This window comes from Desmodus rotundus, chromosome 8 (assembly GCF_022682495.2).
Source record: "Desmodus rotundus isolate HL8 chromosome 8, HLdesRot8A.1, whole genome shotgun sequence".
Lineage (NCBI taxonomy): Eukaryota > Metazoa > Chordata > Mammalia > Chiroptera > Phyllostomidae > Desmodus > Desmodus rotundus.
Genome location: NC_071394.1, coordinates 1,800,213 through 1,820,736, shown reverse-complemented (window position 1 = coordinate 1,820,736; position 20,524 = coordinate 1,800,213). Strand labels below are relative to the sequence as shown.

Sequence of the window (20,524 nt, the reverse complement as noted above, 5' to 3'; positions counted from 1 at the left end):
AATGCACAAGGCTCCGTAAACGCACGGGCCGCCTTCTGCATGCTCGCCTCCACTGGCAAGAAGCTACAAACATGCCACTCGCTGCATCCATGACCGGTGACATGGGTCCCCTCAGCCTGCGGGCCCACCTCGCTCTCCGGGCTGCACCACCTCCACCCGCAGCCCCGCCGCACTGGCAGCATTGTGCCGACGTTCCCCTCGGTCACTTGTCTGGATGGGTGGTCAAGGCCCCTTGCTACTCTGTCCCCAGCACGAGGATGACCAGGACATGAGGGGCGCCCAGGATTCTGTGCCCAGCTCAGCCCCTCCAAAACAGCCAGCTCCTCCTACTCATGGTCCAGGGCTACAGAGCAGACAGCCTCCCGTGGGCAGGCAGTCTTCTGTGATTTGGGATAATGTCGCACCAGTTTGCTGGGCACCCTGGCGCCGGGAGAAGTGGCCACAGGTTTGGGCCAAGCTAATTTACTTTCCTCCTAAAACTCCAAGGTTCCTTCTCACCTGGGTGCCCGGGACAAGCTGGGTATGGAGGAGGGGCTGGAGTTGGAGAGGGCAGAATAGGGTCTGCAGGACGTCGGCCTGGCCTCCCGCACAGTCCAGAGCGGGGGCTGGGGCCAGACACCAAGCAGATCTGCCAGCTGGCCTCCACCCAGGCCCCGTGCCAGGCGGCCAGTAGGTGTTTCTGGCCAAAGCCACAGGCACAGAAAGGGTTCATAAACCAGCCCGACCACTGCAGGGATGTCGATCTGTTGGCTGGGACTGAAGCTTGCTGTAAGCCTTGCCCCTGTGCTCTGCAACCTCACAGCCAGTGCCCCCCGTGCCCAGTTCTGAGCTGACGCAGAGCTGTCCAGCAGGCCCAGGCCCAGTGCCCCAGATCCCCTCCCAGCCCAGAGCCTGGGACAGGTAGGTGTGGAAGGCCCAACGGAGGCCGAGTGAGAAAGCTCTCAACACCACACCCCAGGACGTCTCAACTGCTCCCTGAGCTCCAGGCACCAGCATCAGGGGCAACTTGGCCTCCGCTTCAAGGCGGTCCTGGGGGCCCAAGGGGCGAAGGACACCAAAGCTTCTGGGAGTTTCCCTTGGCTACTGCCTGCAGCTTGAAGGCACAGAGGACAGGTGGCCGCGCAGACACCGCCCGGGCCTGACTATGGGCTCTGGCGGCGCGGGGGTCCTCAGCCCCGCGGAGTCTCAGCTGTAGAACAGTGAATACGCTCCTGGGAAGCAGGTGTCCCGACGAGACAAGCACAGTCAGCCACAGACATCTTCACGTCCACCTTCCCACTTCGGCTTGCTGAGCCTGCAAGCACTTGACCCTGAAGTTCTGTGACACCAGCGAGCTGCCACCATTGGGAAACACTGAGGTTGGGCCTCGACTAGGAAGGCAGGTGTGCTCACCGGCCCTGAGGCCTGGCTCCCGGGCAGGGGGAGGAGGGCTGGCTCTGGCACACCCCCGCCACCTCGGGGTGGAAAGTTGGCCGGAGCTGGGAGGACGTCTGGTGTCTGTAAAAACCTTCCCCCAGGGGAGCCTCTGGAGACAGACTCCAAGATGCTTCATTCTTTTCCTTATTTGCCGCTCTCAAAAATAAGCTGTTCCTCCTATTCTGAAATGGAATACGGGTCAAACCTTCCACAGCGAATGGTAACCCAAAGAAAAAGGTCACCAGATCCAAAATATTTCTCCTTTGGCCAGCGGCCCAAAGTAGCTCTGTTCTGTTTATTTGGTTATAGCAGAGCTCTCCTGGGGGATAAAAACCCTAACCCAACGCCACGGCAGCTGTGGCTGTCCGCGCCCTGTGAGAGGCTGAGATGCAGGGAGCTGCTTGCTCCCTGGGCAGGTCCTCCTGGGTGTGCCCCTCCCCACCCTGGGAGAAAACAACAGCCCACGGAGCGCCCCAGGCCCCAGCAAGGCCTCTCTGGGAGAGCAGGTGTCCTGCGGAGGCCAGAGAAGGGCCCCTCCCTCCACTCTGGCACCCCCACCCCACGGCCAATGCCCAATGAATGACAAGGAAATGCCAGTTCCTGCCTTTGCTGCGTGGCCCTGCACCTGATGTCTTTGACACCACCCCCACACTCCACGTCGCCACCGGCCTTCCGTGGGTCAGGGAGCCACACAGGCCTCTGCTTAGCACCCGAGCTGAGCCCACGAGCTCCGCCTCACCCACACTGGAGCTTCCTTGCCCATCTCTGAGTCCCCATGTGGGGGATAGGCCTCGATGTGGCCAGGGCTGGGAGTGGCCCGTTCTTCCACAGGAGGATCCACTGGGAAGATGAAACACACGCTGCCACCACAGCAACCTGCCTCGAGCAGATTCGCCTCTGAACCCCTGGGAGGCCAGCACTCTGGCCAACGCTGCCGTGTGCATGGGAAGACGTTCGCTGAGGCTGTGCAGACAGACCAGATGGGGAAACACAGAGCATCCAGACAGACGGACAGATGGGGAGGCAGACCCAGGAGGCAGCAGAGGGAGCAGCACCATGGCGGGTCTGTGCCCTGCTCCTGCGGCCACGACTCCTCCAGCAGGCGTGTCTGCGGACGGGAGGCCCTGGTCTTCCCCGGAGAACCCTGAGGATGCCCAGGGGTGGGTCTGAGCAACGATTCAGAGGGAGCACCCTCAGTGCTGGCAGAATCCCCCCATGTCAGTCCACGTGCCCCCAAGACACCGCTTCTTCAGCCGCACCCATCCCCCAGCATGAGGCAGAGGGTGTCATGTGCACGGAGGGCAGCAGGGGGTCCCAGTGGCCCCTCCCCAACACTGACTGCACACACTGCAGGGAGGTCGGCAGGCTGCTTGGGGAAGCTGCAACCCACTGGGAAGCCCCAACCACCCCCCAGCCCACCCTGCATCTTGTGGGTGGGAGCTGCTTCAAAGGCACAAGGGAGACAAGCCTGGCTCTGGAGCTCCAGGACCCCAGCGTTAAGACCCCCACCCAGCTTGCAGGGAGGCGGGGTCTGGCTCATGACCCCCCTCCCCCTCCCCGAAACGGGACTTGGGGACAGAAGAGAGGAACCGTGGTGGCTTTGGCACAGGCAGTCAGCCCGTCTTCACTGGAGCCTGCCCTCCACACGCCCAGAGGGCTGACAGCCAGAGAGGCGCAGCCCCCACCCCAAGTAGCTCAGGTGAGGTCGGCGAATATGCCTTTGAGGACACCTTACTCGCACCTTTAAGCACGTGTCTACTCAGGCCACATGCGATCCATTCCAAAACCGGGAAGTGGATGCAGAGGGGCCGTTCCAAAGCCAGTCTCCCGCCAAGGTGCTGGCAGGACGGGGCAGCAGGAGCCTGGGCCTGCTTGTGTGCCCCCGCAGTGTGCCAGGCGACTCCTGGGGGTCCAGGAGAACGGCCCTCCCACCACCCGTGAGCCTGAGACCTCGGGGAAAGCAGAAGCAGCTGTTCTTCACAAACCACTCACGCCAGCGATGAGCCCTGCCGAGTTAACGTGACACCTCTGTCAGCCCCGTGTCAGCACAGTCTGCAGGGCGCTCCACCTGCCCCAGGATGGCGGCCCAGGACACGGAGGATCAGCGAGGCGCAGGCAGCAGAGCACGACCCCGAGGACACGAGCCTCGTGTGTGGCAAGCTTCAATCCCGCCCCTGAGGACGACGCACCGGGAGAGGGGCCGCAGAGCCGGCCGGAAGCCTGTAACAGATGGGCTGTAATCTCAGCACGACACGCTCCTTCTTCAAGGCTGATGTTAATGGGGGTGAGACGTACCTGCAGCTAACACAGTTCTCCTGCGGATATAACTTAACAGCATCGTGACTCAGCTGCCCTGCCGGCCTCCCAGGCGAGGTCGCCTGGGTGCTAATGGTGCTTACAGGAGGGAACAACCTGCATGCGGGGCAAGGGCTGCAGTACCCGCCCCTGGGTCCCCCCCCCTCCCCACAACCTGGGCCACATTCCTTGGCCACCCCCCCCAATCCCTCATGATACACCTGGATTGCAAATTCCTTCCAAGAAACAGTCCCAGGGCCGGGGCGCTAGCCTTCTGGCCTAGCTGGCTGAACAGGCAGTTAAAGGCAGTTAAGAACAAACATGAGAAGTATTCATGTGTTTGGTTACAGAGGTTTTCTTGTGGGCATCTGATTATCGAGAAAAAAAACCTCACCATAAAAAGTTCTCCGTGCCACCGGTCACCACACTCCCCAAAGGCCACTAGGCTGGGGACACCTGGCGCTCCAGCTGGCGGCCAGACAGGAAAGGCCCCATGGACAGGTGTTCTCAGGCCTCCGGGGCCCAGTCCACAAGGGAGACTCCACTAGGGCTCCGGGCAGGGAGCACGGTGACCAGGTGTGGGACCTGGCAGCCACGTTTCTCTTGCCGTGTCTTGCCTATAGGTAGGTCACACCAGGCCGCTCTAGGCCTCGGCCATTTCTACAGCTCCTTTCTGACCGCTGCCCTCCACCCTGCTGCTCCCAGCATCCCAGCTCTCCCCACCGGACGTCCCCTCAGCCCACCTCCAGCCCAGAGCCCCCCACTCCCCCTGGGGAGCTGCAGGGTCCCAGAGGACACCAGCTGCACCAAGATGGCAGCTGAAGCTCTGGGAGGGCGTCCTGGGGGCAGCGGCTGCTGCAGACCCCGGGGTGCGCCCACTTGGGCCCTGCCCCAGTCCCGTGTGGGCATCAGCACCGAGTTACAGGGGAGGAGACCGGCCCAAAGGGCGAAGGACACAGGGCTGCAGCCCAGCATGGGACACTTCCTCCCAGAGCTGGTTACCACAGTGTCACCTTGGGGCTGGGACAGGTAGCAGGAGTGGAGGGGCGGGGCATGAGCCCCCCTCGTCTTGTTTTGTGGTGTGGGTGTCGAACGTCCCGGGAATGTGCCGCCCTGGTGTGCAGATTATTTCCAGCTAAATCAAACCCAACCAACTCAGGTAGGGTTGGTTGGTTGGTTTCTGTACCTCCCCCTTTCCTTCTTAAAGAGACTCAGATGGAAAAACCTGCTTCAGGAAGGGACTGTTAGTATAATCACCTGAAGCATTTCCACCTTAGCAAGAGACTGGAAAGAGCAGGGATCTCTTAGCTGCCCCTTCCCACTGTTTCCCTGGCTGCCAGGCACGAATTTGCTGGCCAGTCTCTGGCTGCCTGCAAATGGCCCATTTCCACTTTTGAAATCAAAGACCCTACCCCCCACTCTCCTTTGTCCAAAATGACACATGAGCCGAAGTTTGCTTCAGTGCTTTTGGAATTTCCATGCTTATGGGGATTCCTCATGCACACGCACTAAAACTTGGTTTTCTCCTGTTCATCCACTGTGCATTGTTTGAATTATTCGATCAGCCAGAACTAAAGGGGTTGGGGACATTGCCGGCCCCCACAGTGGAAGATGCCAGACAGGTGGCTGGCTGGACACAGGCATTTGGGACTTGCGGGACAAGAGTCAGCCAGCTGGAGGGCGGAGGGCAGCTGACCACTCGCGCGCACGTGCTCTGGTAGGGAGCATGGGGGCTGTGCTTGCCCTTTCAAATGGGAGAGACTCAGACCTGGCTGGACGGATCACCAGTGTAAAGCAGCCCTCACCTCACCCGCCCCGTGCACGGCACAGCCGGCAGGCAGAGCGGCATGCAGACTCGACCAGGCCTCTGCTCCGCGGAGACGGCTGACAAACAGGCTGCCCAGAATCATCAGGGACTGGAACCGTTCACACTAAAGCTGCACCCTCCTCACTGGAAGGGTGTGAAGAGGTGATTTTACAAATGGGTGGGATGCTGGGTCTCTCCCAGCTTGGGAGAGCCAGGCTGGCCTGCCAAGAAGCCTGGGCCGACGCCCAGAGAAGACAGGCTGGAAAGGAGCCCTGGTCCTGTCTTGAGAGGAACTAAGTGGCCATGTGGCAGAGACCCACGGGGTCCCCAGTACATGTGGCCTCTGCAGAGGTGGCCTCCAGGGAGGCTGGTGGTGAACCCTGGAGAGCACTGGGGCAGCCTGGGGTCCTCCTGCCACACCAGGGAAGTGGACTCACTCAGAGCAAGGCAGGCCCTTCAGTGACCGCCCAGCCCCGAGTCAGGAGCCAGCCAAGTGCCGTCTCCGCCCAGAAGCTCAGGGTCAGGAATTCCACCGCCACTCCCCAGCCTTATCTCACTGTGACTTTGTCGACTGTTCCGGACACCTCGCTCTCTCTGCGGCCCTCGCCGCCCCACACTTTCCCACAGAGCGGAGCCCCCAATGTCAGCGCTGCAAGCGCACTGCCGCACGTGCTCCAGGGCCTGGGACAGGTGCCCTGATCCCACGGGTGGGTGCTGCTAACTGGGGTCACAACAGGAACCCCAACAACCACCCCTTGTGGTTTGCCTCTCACACACTCCTCAGAGGACTAGTCCCGCCCACAGCCAACGCCAGCCCAGTCCACCTGCTTCTGCAGAGCAAACGCTCCCGTGCGCTCCGACTGCTGGCCAGGCGCGGGGGCCTCCAGCGCGCCGAGGCAGACTCGGCGGTTGGCCCTGCGGGGTCCAGGGCCTCGGCTCCAGGGCAGGGCCCCTCGGCCAGGAGAACCGTCCCTGCATGTTTCGGAAGGCTGTGAACACTCCCCAGAATAAACAGAAAATGGGGTCTTCTTTGCATTTTCGTGCAGAAGAGGCCCAGAGCTTTCACCAGGGTTTCGAAGGGACCTGTGACCGCAAACAGGTTCAGAACTACCCAGGTAGGGAATGGAGAGGGGGGGCGTGTGCGGGCCCACTCGATTGGGTAGCGGAATTTTGCTTGGAGATGGTTATTACGTAATCTTTTCATAATTTTTAAGTCGGTCCTTCCTTTTGTAGTTTCCTTTAGAAAGGAGTTGAGCAATAGGTTCATACACACAAAAAAGCAGATAAAAAAATAGAAAGATAGATTTTAGATTTAGGAAAAACTGTAAGGGCCAGCCCAGGTTATTACAGAGCTGAGAATTTTCTGGAACTCATGAAACAGTAACATCAGAAACTACAGATCGAGCCACTACTTCCAGAACTGACCCTAAAGGAATGTACGAAAGGAGAGACTGCGAGTACAGTGACTGGCACTCTGAGAAGTAAATGCAGGGAGAGATGCAGGCAGGCAGGCAGGGATGCAGGCAGGCAGGGAGGGATGCAGGCAGGGAGGGATGCAGGCAGGGAGGGATGCAGGCAGGCACGCAGGCAGGGAGGCCGGCCAGGGTGATGATGAGCACGCTCCAAACCTTCCGCACGCGGCATTAGCTCACTGCTTTGAGAGCGACCCAGGACAGACCAGCAGCAGAAAGCCTGAGTGAGGGAACCAGGTCAGCAATGCACTGGGCCCGAGTCTCATAACCAAACAGGAGCCACGATCCAGATAAGACCTTAATCTGATCAGCACACGGATACTCGGGGTCGGGGAGCAGGGTGCGCCCGCCTCTGCCCTCCTCCCGGCATGGGTATCAGGTTCAGACTCGGACCTGACGGGGCTGCCCCTCCTCCAGCCCCCACCGTTCGCCTGCAGCTGGCATTGCAGCCGGGGGCTCAGGCTGCCCTCAGGTGAACTCAAGGCTGCCCAGGAGAAAGTGGCCGTCCACAAGGGACCCAAACAAGCCGGGCACAGTGGCAGCTGTGCCAAGCATACTCAGCCTGCGTCTCTCAGCCGCCGTGGCCAACGCAGTGCCTTTCTCCTGCCACGTCTTCAAGACCCCCCGTTACCATAAACCCGTAGCCACCTGTTCCCACTCAACAGGAAACCCTGCCCTGAGGGCAGGCAGAGAGGCTGGTCCCCCCCACACGTACACGGGCCTGTACCGGGCGGCTGAACAGAGGGCAGGACAGTGAGGCCCGACAGGTCACCCCTCCCGAGGCCTTTTTCTCCATGGTTCCCATAGAGACCTGCTCCAGTCGCAGGCCCCTGGGCTTCAGGGTGGAAGGCTCCCGGGCACCAGGCCCCCCGTGAACCCCTCCCACCCTCATGTGGCCCTTTCCCACTCTCCCCCGTCTGCGTGCAGAGGCCAACTGCTTCCTGGCAACAGAAGGACGCCGCAGACACAGTGAGGTGACCCTCTGTGACACACACAGGGGCGCTGACGCCGCCAGGGATCAAAACTGTGACCTCCACGCAATCACGAAGGGCCTACTCAAAGTTCTTGGTCAGTTTGTTATCGAATCCAGCCTGGAAGCAGCAGCCTTGAACAAGGTGCTCAGCCGCCGGACCACAGGGGGTGTGTGTGCAGATTCTGGCCACTAGGACCCTCAGACAAGAGACCCACATGCCCTAAGGGACAAACTACACCAGACAACACTGCGCAGTCACTGGGGACAGTGCGAAGAAGACGTAACTGAAAGGCCACCCCACGTGCACCACGCCTGCAGGCCCAGTTAACGCAAGTTAACAGCTCACTGTAAAGGTGGCGACCCACTTGGTCCCCCCGCAGGCGAAGTGGGAAAAGACGTACGCACCACACAACGGCACAATGCAACCACTCGCTCCACCACGGGCAGTCAGTGCCCTGTCTGTCCCCTGCCCCCTTTGGGATTAGGCTGGGGGCGGGAGGTATGTCCCGAAACAAATGCTGCACGTATGAGAGTTTTGCCATTAAAAAAAAAAACAAACAAGTTTCTATACAAGATCTTCCTGGTGTAAAAATCTACAGAAGAAAAAAAGAGAAACAATGGGTTGGAAAAAAAGCTGAGAAATTCTGGTGTGTGGCAAAAAGTAGCCAGCCAGGCCCCACCCTACCCAGGAGGACCCTGAGCCCGCATGCCAGGCTCTTGGGCCGCAGCCCCTCCACATATCCCACAAGCCAGCCCACAGGACCCTGCCTGGCTCCAGGCACATCCCACCCTCGAAAACCAGTGCTGAGCGCCACTGGAGGTCCCCCGTTTGCTGACTCCCTCCAAGGGGTCAGCCATGCCCAGGCCTCCCTCTCCTAACCCTCTAGGGCACTCGGCCCTGAGCAGACTTGCACGGAGGAGATAGCAGTTCCCCGCAGGGGAGGCAAGCATGCCTTCACCACTCCGGTTCCTGTACCCTTCCGCTGTCACCTCTGCTTAGGCTGAAACTCCTTTGGTTTCTCCCACGGGTCCTAGTGCATTCATTCATCTTCTGGTGGAGATGTTCAATCGGGAGAAAGAATTCCAGCTAGAATCCTTAAGGTCTCCGGGCCTCAATTTTCTCATCTGTAAAACGGGTACCACTGCTCCTGCACAGACGGCGCAGCTGGAAGATTCAGAAGTTAACTCTGAATCTCGGTGGCAGTTCACACAGAGCCTGGCCCCACCACGTACTCACAGGCGCAGGCAGCCATGGGGTGCCTGTGGGGCTGTGAGGACCCCAGAAACACTCAGGGAGGAGAGATGACACCCGGGCTCACCAACAGTTAAAGCACAATGCCACCAGTTCTAAGGGTGACTCAGTTCCCTGGAACTAATCTTTAGGGTCCCCCCTCATGTGGTCAGCTCACCAGGATGGCCTTGTAAGTAGTTCAGAAACTGTGCTCATAGGATTCTTCCCTGTAAATACCATCTGCTCGGGGCCCCTGCCCCTCCACCTAGGTTACTGAGATCAAGTGCACCCAGGACTTCAAAGAGCAGCAAGAAATTCCCTCCAGCCACACAGCAAGCCGTGTGGCCAGGGGAAGGCGGTGCCATCGGGGAGGTGGGCCTGGGATCCCGGCCCACGTCTGAAGGGCTCCAACCAGAGGCAGGGCTATGTGGGCAGGAATAAATCCCCAGATGGACCGGGTTCTGAGGGATCATGAGGAAATCCACATGAAAATGGTTAAAACACTATTTTCCAAACCCGTATCATACGCCGGCAAAAACCACGGCCTGCATGTCCTGGCTCCCGGGCTTGTCCACAGACCCACAAGACCTCATCGAAACCCTATCTGAGCCTCACACCACAAACTGACACCATCCACAGCACTGCTATCGGCACGCAGCCATACCGCGGAAGCTGCTCAAACCGTTGGGATGGACCAAGGACAGACCGATAACCAGCGGGTGACAATGCCACTGAGGGCCAGCCCCGGGGACACGTAGGTTCATCAGCTGGGCCACGACACTGCCGGACGCTTCTGTCTCCGCTCAGAGTTCTGAATTCTTACTGTAACTGCCACTGGCTGGCTTGTGACTTGTTGAAAACACAGTCCCACTTTTGTTTTGCATTTGATTAGTGTTAAACATCACTACTTTTATGAAAAGTTACCAATGTTTTGCACACAGTCACAGTACTGAAAAGACATGATATCCCCAATTGCAAAACCCCATTCTCAATGCACCTGTAAAACCCGGCTCTTCCTACGGGTGGAGGCATCCCACGCCCTGCCCCCACTCCCAGCTCTCAGCCCTAGCGAAGAACCAACACCCCTCAGGTGGGCTTCAAAGGCCACACCCAGGCCTGGGCACTTACTGTGTGGCTTTGGGAGAGTCACTTAACCTCTCTGTGCCTCCTTTCTCTCTCTGCAAAATGCAGGTAGCACAGCATAGCCCTTGCCAGGTTCTGCAAAGAAAGAGAGGGGCCGAGTGCTGCGCACAGGCCTGGGCCTCCGTGCGGTGTTTCCCAGGGCTTGCCCAGTGCCAGAAACCAACTCGTCACCTCTCCAGGTGACGCTCTCCAGGTTATAACACAGAAGCTGAAGCTCGGACCAGTGGGTGGCTCCCGGGCCTACAATACAAAGCCAGGGATGGCCCAGCCAGAGTGTAAATGCTCTCTGCATGAGGCCGGGCTCCACAGCATTTCTGCTAAGGAATGAAAGGCACAGGGCCCCTCTGAATCCTCTTAAGAATTAAAAACACTTCAAGGGTGAGCGGGACATGTTTGGAAGGCCCCAGGTTTCCCTTCCTGGTCCCACCAGGCTCCTGGGCCTAAACTGGCAAATCAAAGAGCAGGTCGCCTCTGGACTCTACAACGCACCCCAGCACCAAATCAGAGCTGCCTTCGCATGGGGTGCAGGGTGCAGAAGGGGGCGCTGGATGGGAAGCAGCCCTGGCTCCGTCCAGCAGAGGGTAGCAGTGAGCAGGGCGGAGGGGCCCCACTCCCAGTTTGTAGTGCAAAAGGTTTTATTGCAGCTTTATATAGTCCAGGCCTTCCCAGGACTCCTGTTTCAGGCAGCGCCACGGGCTGGGAGTTTGTATAAGGGAGTCAAGCCCCAGGTGAGGGGGAAGTCTAGGACCAGCGACCCCCTCTATGCAGAGTCCCTTCGACAGCCCTGGCCTTCCTCTAAGCCTTTGTTGTAAGAACCGGAAACCTTGGGTTCGGTGTCAAGGTCCAAGATGTCAAGAGGGCAGGATAACGAGCTGTGCTTTAGGGCTCCAAGGGGGGGGCGCCGTCTTTAGGGCTATGGCTTCCCACCCCTCGCCCCCGGGGTGGGTGAGGGCCGCGCCAGCCGGCCTGGCATTCTCAGCACCGTCTAGGGAAACCACAGAAACCTCGACTGTGACTGAGGAAGCAGCTCCTTGCTTCCCTGACCACTGGGAACAAGGGCTGTCCTCACGGTCTGAGGATGCGTCCTGTCCCCAAACCCAAGTCCAAGTTGATGGTGGCACAGTCTTAAGTGGATTCTTGATAGTCAGCCTGAGGACAGAAGACGGATAAAACTTCCGGCAGGCTGCAAGACCAGAGGCCAAAGAGGTGGGTGGACAGCTGGTGTTCGTCCTGCACGCGGCTGGGCTGAGGAGAGCCCAGGGAGAGAGAGGACCCACCTGGGCAGCCCTGGGAACGCTTGGCCACCCAGGGGCCCCCTGCCTGGAGAGGGGCGGCAGCACGCTCCTCCCGAACTGCTGCTCCGAGGAGGGAGGCCAGCGGGGCGGGCTTCCTGAATCCCTGCAGATGAACCTGCCTGACCCCAAAACCCGACCCCTACTTCTAACACATCTTTCTGGCACATTACAATTTAACCCAAGGCTCAGTTCCATCAGCTTAAATTGTAACCCAACCAAATAAAACCGCATTGCTGCCCGTCAAAGCACATGCACGTTTAGGAAGCACATCCTCCTCCGCCCTCTAACACAGCCCGCCGAGAAAGCCTGCAATGAACTGTTGCAGACAACTGGAGCAGCAGGGAGGCCCCAACCTCACCAAGTGGTGGATGCTTCCCCCACCCGCCAGGTGCGGTGATAGAGCACGTGGAAGCCTCTCAGGTGTGGGTGCTCAGACTGGTTTACAGACCCTTGTCGCCCCCACTGCCTGTTCCTGAATTGAACAGCACGAGGTTCCCATGCTGGGAGTCCGACCCCGCCAGGCCCCCTCCCTCCTTACCCAGCAGAAGGCGCTCTGCACCGGAAATGTTCCCGCAATAAGGGTGCAGCTGGCACCAAGGGCCGTTCAATAATCCCCTCAACCAAGGCCCCTTCCCTGCCCCCCCCCACAGGCGTGTTACTGTGTGCGTTCAGTAATCAACCCCGGGCGGGCCTCAGGGACACCTGCGTGCTGGCGGAGGGGCGTGCTCGAGCACCTGTCACCAGGTCGACTCCGGTTATGGTTCCGAAGGCAGACGTTCTTCTCGACGGACGGAACACAGCCTCACGATCACAGAAGTGTTCTGACCTGCAGTTTATACGTACTTTTTGCCACAGAAAAGTGTGCGGAATGATTAATATAAAACTTTCAAGTGTAAAAGCGCATCATGTTAAGAGTAAAAACCCACGAGGAAAACAGAGCAGACACACAAGTTCAGGGGAAAGGCAAACTCGTCTGCGTGACGACACATCTGTGAAAGGTGCCAAGGGCCCCAACCAGAGGGTCTCGCCCTGGCCACTCTGAGAGCAACAGAACTGCCACCTTAAATGTCTATATTTACAGCACTCTGGAAACTACACTTTTTTAAAAAAGATGGACCCATTTATTTATTTTTAGAGAGAGGGGAAAGGAGGGAGAAAGAGAGGGAGAGAAACACCAGTGTGTGGTTGCCTCTCATGCGCCCCCTACTGGAGACCCGGCCCACAACCCAGACATGTGCCCTGACTGGGAATCAAACTGGTGACCCTTTGGTTCTCAGGCCAGCACTCAATCCACTGAGCCACACCAGCCAGGTAGAAATTACATCTTTTACAGCTATTTAAAATTAGCAAAAAAAGTTTAGATGTCAACTTAAAATTGTGTTCACAGTTCTTTAAAGTGATTTTATAGAACATGAGCAGAAATGCATGGAGATGGCCCTGACCGGTGTGTATGGCTCGGTGAGTCGGGCACTGCCGGTTGGACTTCAGGTCAGAGCACATGCCTGGGTTGGGGGTTCCATCCCTGGCTGGGGTGCAGATGGTGTGCATACGAGAGGCAACTGACTGATGTTTCTCTCCCTTTCTCCTTCTCTTCTCCTCTCTCCAAAAATAAATAAAATCTTTAAGCAAACACACATGAAGACGGTTGCTCGAAAGCAACATGACTCTGAAACGGCCATAACTGAAGAGTTGCAGCGATGCCCAGGGTGCTGCCCCTGCCCTCCCGGGGGGTGCTCGCTCCCCAGGCCCCCTCTGCATGGGGAATGTCACGCCCTCCCCTCAGTATAACTCAGAAAAAAGATGCCTTCCCCGTTCCAAACCAAAAATCATACTCCTCTGGAGAAGTACATTTCCTCAAATGATGACTAAAATGTTGGCAACAAGGAGCTTACTTATCGGTGGCTGGCGTCACGATGTCCGCGGGGTCAAGTCAAGTTGTACAGTGAGACCCTGCAGAGAAGCGCCGAGACCACCACCTCCGGACCAGACAGGCCCGCGCCCCGCCCTCCTCGCCATCGGGTTGAAGGGTTCGCTATGTACTTTACACTCAAGAGCCTCCTTTGAAATGGGAAGAATGTGATCGCCAACCAAGCCAACTGGCTTGGGTACTCAAAGGCAAACCCCAGGAGAGGTGCTGCAGCAAATGCCCTGAGGACGCCGCTCAGCAGGACCCCAGGTGGAAGGGCCCTTCCGAAGCAGGAGAAGAACGCGCCTCTGGGCACAGGTTCAAGAATGCAGTTTCCCTCCCGGCCAGCAGAGCCCTTTGGCAGCTTCGGGAGGATGAAAACACCAAGGACCCAGGGCTGAACAACGCTCCCCTCGCCTGGGCTCCAGGCCAAGCAGAGGTAGGCGGGCAGGTGGCCACGCTTAATAACCCGACAAGGCTCCGCCAATCCCTTCAGCAGCGAGAGGACCTGCCTGGGGACGGCGGGCACTCTCACTGCTGCCTCTGGGGGCAAATGCCTGGCACCACATGTACCATTGGGCTGGGGGGTGACACAGGCCGCACAGACTCTGCTACCCACCCTGGGTGGCCTTGGTCTCGCCTCAGGTTCCAGAGCAGCCAAACAGAACGTAGAGCCCTCCTCCCCGCCTTCAGGTGCGCTTCATTTCCCATGATCTATCAGAAAACTGGTACAAACAGACCTTGCTCGCTTGTGTTTAGAGGATGCTGCGGGGGTTTTTTGTTTTTTGGGGTTTTGACTAGTGGGGGGCACAGACCCTCCACCAGCAGGAAGGCTCTGACTCGCCTTACTCGGGTGGTCTGAACGGAGCCCACGACACCTCTGAGGTCTGCCTGGGAGAGCGAACTCAAGACGAGCACACTCGACAGGTGACCACACTGGCGGCCCCAACTCCGGGCATCCGCACAAGGCCCAAGCACTGCGGTGGTGGGGCCCTGGGGGAACGCAGTTTAACAACAAAACAAGAAGCGCTCTCGCCTTCAAAGTCTATACGTGTTTTAATCTTCTTAAAATGCCTGCTCGAAAAGTCACTCGCCAAGAAAGCAGGTTCATGAACACTGGTAGTCCCCCCCCACATGCCCAGTGGGTGGACACGCTATTGTGCAGTCCAGCGAAGGTGACTCGGCCAGCTTCCCTCCCATCTCAGGCAGGGACGCTTCCTTCGCGCACATTTACAAGGTCCGCCATCTCCCAGTTCCCTGAAAGTGCCCAATTTCACAAAGGCTTAGCATTTGATACCCTTAAAAGAGGCGGGCGGGGGAGAAGGGCCACTCGAAGCACGTTCTGAAAGTTCCACATCTAAAAAGATCCTTGTTCATTGATTTGGTGGGGTAATTAAGCTAATCTAAACAAGGGGGCCTTGTCTGGGAGTGGTGGGGGAGGGGCGGTGGACTGGCCTCTGCAGGAGCCCCCCCCACAGCAGGAGTGCCAGCTCCAGGGGTCCTCTCCCACCCCTCCCTTTCTCCGTGGCCGCTCTTCTCCTGGGAGGCCTTTTCCTTCTCCCTGGTCAGATTTCCAGTGAGCAAAGCGAAAAACCTCTCACGTTTCCTGGCTCACAGTCGACCTACCGGCGCTGTGCTGGGTGCTCACACCTTCATCAGGGCCACCCTGTTGTGGTCACAGAAACCTGGGGACCAGATGAGGCCAGCGGGAAGCAGCACCCTCCGTGTCCGCAGTAGGAACACGGCTTCCAGCACATTCCAGCCCCACAAATTACAGGCTCGGTCTGCCAGGGGTGTTTCCGAGGAAGGCGCTGGCAATTTGGGGTTGTCTGCCACCTACAGCGCTCGCCAGTGGCCCTCGCTCTGTGCCAGCCCGCGAGGCTGAGTCACAAACCACCCCTGCTGGCTACATGGGGTTGGGCCTCGGGGCCTTGGGATGAGAGTGCAGATGGTGACGGTACAACAGGCACCGCAGTCAGAAAAGGACAGCAGTCCCGGACCCCAGCTCAGCCCTCTGCTCTCCTGCCCACTGTCCCTCAGGCAACACCACCACTCTAAGTGCTTGCTGCCTTCCTCCACTGGGGACCGGGGAGCCACCGCTGCCGCAGCAACCCCCCCTCCTTGCCTGCAGACCTGCTGGGAGCCTGGATCTCTGGCTCTGACAGTGCAGGGTCCCATTCCCGGACAACCCCCCTTCCCACCTCCCCTCCTCTCCAGTGAGCAAAGTTGGAGGGCAGAGAGCCTGGGATGTTAAAAGCCACAAACCACCTTGGAGCTCACCCAGTCCAATCTCTGCTCAGCTTTCACGAGGCGAGCGACAGGGACTAGGGCTGCGGCTTGCTGCAAAGGGAGCCCAGGAGGAGCCCAGGAGGGGCCCTAGGGCAGCCTCCCCAGGGGGACCACTGTCCACACCTACCACCACCAAACCTCTAATATGCATTTCAAATACGGCGCAAATGAGCCACTCCTTTCCTTCCCAGCTGCTGCCCCTAAAAACAATTAGCCTGAATGGGGCTGAAATCCTAGATTTTTAAGACAACCTATTTCCCCACCCTCTCCGCAGAAGTACTTGACTTCTTTATCAAGCCTGGGTCATTCCACCTGGGGCCGGCTTAGCTCCAGGCCACAGCCGCTGCCTCTCTCCATCTAGCAGATTCTGCAAAATCTCTCCCGAGCATTAAGTAAACTGACTCTTACGTCTAATACGTAATTCAGATCCAGCAGGAAATTATTCACATTTTGAAAGGTGGCTAGGGGCTACTGTTTCTGATGTCAAGCCATTTGTCACACTTCTTAATCAGTAAACCATCCTCCAGATTTTAATTTTCTTCATTTTCTTTTCCTACAAGCACAAAACAGTAGAGATGAGAGGCCCTACCTGTGTGTCCAGGCTTGGGCGGGGGGGCTGCAGGGGAGGGAAGTGTCGGACGCACTCTCCGGTGCCGGCAGCGGCCTGCGTTTTCCCGGTAGAAGCGGCTTAGATTCTGGCAGTTGCTTGACCCTGTAACTGCTTCAATCACTCATCTTCTGCACCCGCCTCCCTTCCCAGGCCCTAGGCTAGGAAAGACACCCCAGTAAACAGAAACTACAAGGCCCCTTTCGGGAGAGTCAGCTCAGGTATCAAAAACAAACTCACACTCCCTAGGACACCAAGCGCCCCTTCCCACTCCTCCAGACCACCACCTGCAACCTTCTAGAAACACTGTGAAGTGAGCCAGGAGGCTGTGCTTTTTTACAAACTGCCCCCCCCATTCTGACATGCCTCCCCAGGAAAAGCTGTGGGCTGGGTTGCTCCCTGGGAACCCAGTCAAGAGCAATACACCTTGGGGAGGAAGGGGTTAAGCCCCAGAGCTCCAGGAGGACGCAGCTCGGGGAAGGGCAACTGGGGCTGAGATGCAGAAAAAGTGAGAAGCTGGGGCCAGCACTCGCTGCTCTCCTACAGGGTCAGGGTCGGGCTCGGCCGCAGGAAAGAAAGGTGCCTTCAAAGGTGCAGGCAGGACACACCCGCAGCCTCAGGAGCAGCGGGCTGGAGGTCTGCGAACACCCGCGGGCCGTGCAGAGAGCGCGCGTGCCGGAGGCGGACGCGGAGAGCTGCCCCGCCGTCCAGAGGAGGGGCTCCGGGTGGAGGGGCAGGGGCGCAACTCCCAGAAGTTGCGGAGGTCGGGCCGAGAAGGCCGGACAAGGTCGGGGCCAAAGGGGCGAGGAGCCAGGCTTCTCTGGAAGTAGAGAAACCTGAGGCGACGGTGGGGATGCTGAGGGGGGTGGCGGGGGTCAGGGTCCAAGAGAAGGTGCCCACCTCAGGATGGGGGACCGTAGTGCGCCAGGAGGCTGATGGGACCGGGACCAGGAGGGGCAGGTGCAGCCCAGAGAGAGGGGAGGGAGTTAAGGGTGAGGACGCATATCTTGACGGAAGGTGGCGTCCCGAATTGGCGTGGGGGTTCCCTCCCTGAGGAAGAGACCCCGGGAGAGGGGCCGCGGCAGCGCGGAGGTGGGGGTGGGGAGGCGGCAGGTGCGTGGCGCTCAGGTGCCGGGCGCCCAGGTGCGGGGCCTGGGCCGGCAGGCGGCCGCTCACCTGTCTCCTCCGGCCGGGGCCGCGGGGACGGCGGGGCGGCCGGGCCAAGACGGGCCGAGCGGGGCGGGGGGCGGCGGGGGCGCGGAGCCCCGGGCGCTCGGGAGCGGCGGCTGAGGCGGGGGCCCGACGGCGGCTGCTCGTCGGCGGGCCGGCCGGGCGGTCAGTCAGCTAGCCACTGGGGCACTGAGCGAGCGCTGCGAGAATGCGGCCGGCGCGCTGGGACAACGCCGCTTTATCGGGTCGGAAACAGCCGCCGCGCGCCGCTTCCGCTGACGCAGCGCCGGCCTGAGCTCATGACTATGCAGCAGCCGCCCCGGGAGGCAGGGGCGGGGCCTAAACCGCGCGCGCTCATTGGCAGCCTGAAGCCCCGCCCACACAACCACCCCGCCCCATCGTCCTAGGCCCCGCCCCAGGAAGCCCCGCCCCTGTCGCGTCCCACCTCCGGGCTTCTGAGAGCCTTGTCTCGCGCGCCCCCAGCCCAGGCTCTTCCTGGCCGGAGCACCCGCCCCACCCCAGGAGCCCGAGCCTCGGAACCCCAACGCGTCCCTCTCCGTTGCCGCAGGAGGGAGAACCCTGCAGCCCCCGCCCCTCCCCTGTTCACCCAGATCCCTACCTCTCCCCTAATGCTCTCCTCGAAGAGAGGCCCGAAGAGCCTCAACCCCCGCCACCAGCCTGGCCTGTCTACAACTACCCTCCTTCCATCACCATCAACCTGCGCGCGCGCGCACACACACACACATACACATACACATCCTTCCCCAGGTGCTGCAGCAAACACTCCTGGTTTCCCCATCCCTGTCACATCCTCCTGAAACCCCCTACCTCGCCGCGGGGCACTCCCCCCTCCCCACTCTTCTCCCATCTCTGAGTGCTCTGCGAGGGGGCCTCCCTTCCAGCCCTCGAGCCCTGGAGAGCTGGGCAGGACCCCAGATGGAGCCTTCCACTCGCCACCTGGCCCATGCCAGCGACACCCATCTAATGTCACCATGAAAGCAGATTGGCTATAATTCCTGCGATAGGGCTGCTGGGAACCCAGGGGAACAAGGTTGGGGGAGGCAGTGTGACAGAGGAACAGATGATATAACCAGCTGAGGTCAGACAGCCCTGAGCCCTAGACAGGGCTGAGGTGGCTTTGGACGGGTTACCTCACCTCTCAGAGCCTGGGTGCCCTGATCTGTAACACAGATACCATAAGACTCATCTCATGGGGTTGCTGAAGGGATTTAGAAATAAATGGTGCCCTTCACCATCTCCAGAGTAGTTAAAAGGGGGAAATCTGACAATACCAAGTGTTGACAAAGAAGTGGAGCAACCGGAACTCTCAGACGCTGGGGGTGGGCATGCAAAGTGATGCAGCCACCTTGGAACTCTGTTTAAACCCTATGACCTGGCAATTTCCCTCCCAGATGCATACCTTACTCGATCATATTTCTGTTTGTAGCAGCACAGTTTGTAATAAACAAAAATTGGAAACTACCCAAAATGCCCACCAATGATAGAACAGATACATTAATCAGGTTATAGTCACACAATAGAATGACAGCAAGGATGATGAGTAATCTACAACCACACACAAAAACATGGGTGACACTTACAAATGATTCTGAGGAAGGAGAATAAGCCAGAACCCAAAGAATATAGGATTCTATGGAAATAAAGTGGTAGAAATGTATATATATGGTGCAAGTCAGCATAGTCGTTAATCTAGGAGGGAGTGGTCCAGACTCAGGACAGGAAGGGGACAGGAAGGAAGTGTCTAGGGTGCTGGCAAGATTCAGTTTCTTGATCTGGGTGCTGGTTACATGGGTGTGTATGTGATACTTCACTGAAGGATTAATAAGAACATCAGTGGTGTATACATAACAGCCCAAAGTGGCACCTGACATGTTGTGGGTGCTCATTACTGTCTCCCAATCCCCCCCATTGGGTTTTTGCTCCTGAGGCCAGAGGACTGAGGCAGAGGCAGTGCTAGCTGTGTTGTGTGCCAACTGCATGACCTTGGGCACCTGACTTAACCATTCTGAGTCCTCATCTAAAAATGAGCCTTCTAATAACACCTAGCTCACAAGTTGTCGAGAGGATGAAATACTACTTTCTGGAAAAAAAAACACAAAAAAACTTGATACAGTAAGGAACATGGAGTAAAGACTTAAAAATTTTGTCTAGTTATTTGCTAAACAGTAAATGCTGGTATTTATTGCATCTTCTTCACTTTTATTCATCCAGCAACCAAATACTGAGTGCCTACTGTGTGCCATGTACTGTGCCAGATGCTTTGATTAGAGCTGGCAACAAAATCTCTCTCTCCCGAAGGACCCCAGGGTAGAATGGGAAGTGCCCATACCGCGGGTAAGGGACAGCTTGCTAGCCGTCTTGGCCATGGAGCCCAGCAAGGGTCCGACTCGCATCAGGTGCTCCCTAAATGCACCCGGAAGAATAGTTGAACGCCTGTATAAAAGCCTGTGCTTACACTTTCGTGTGAATGAAACTTGAAGGCACATTCTAAGCCAGAGATGTGGCAACATCAGATTAATGTACTTGTGAAACCTGAAGTTTGACAGAGATCAGACAGAGAGCAAAGTTAGGAAAAACATGGCCCCAGTGTGCATGGGCCGGAACGCTCATGTGTGTGTACATGTGTGTGCACATGCATGTGTGCACATATGGGCATGAGGCCCGGGGCAGGCCGCTCTGCCAGCACCCCATCCCCTGTCACCACCGAGAAGGTTGCTGCAGACTGCATGTTTGCAACCCCTCCGACAGGCACATTGAAGCCCTAACCCCTGGTGCGACAATATTTGAAGGGAGGGGGCCTTCAGAAGGTAGTTAGGTCAGGAGAGTGGAGCCCCGTGATGGCATTAGCGCCCTTTTAGGAAGAGACACTAGAGAGCCGGCTTCCTTCCTGCGAACACAC

General features: G+C 58.3%; 1 protein-coding gene across 4 annotated transcripts in view; it reads right to left on the bottom strand.

Annotated features, from left to right (window-relative positions):
- SLC45A4 (solute carrier family 45 member 4) overlaps positions 1-17,833 on the bottom strand; it is a 54,431-nt gene extending 36,598 nt beyond the window's left edge. For 3 of the 4 annotated variants that reach the window (XM_053929599.1, XM_053929597.1, XM_053929596.1), the window contains exon 1: positions 17,611-17,833. The gene's annotated coding sequence lies outside the window, so the exon portion shown is untranslated. Of the gene's footprint in view, positions 1-10,322; positions 10,427-17,610 lie in introns of those variants that run through there. The other variant, XM_045181429.3, reaches the window with a different exon arrangement.
- Positions 17,834-20,524: the final 2,691 nt, after the last annotated feature.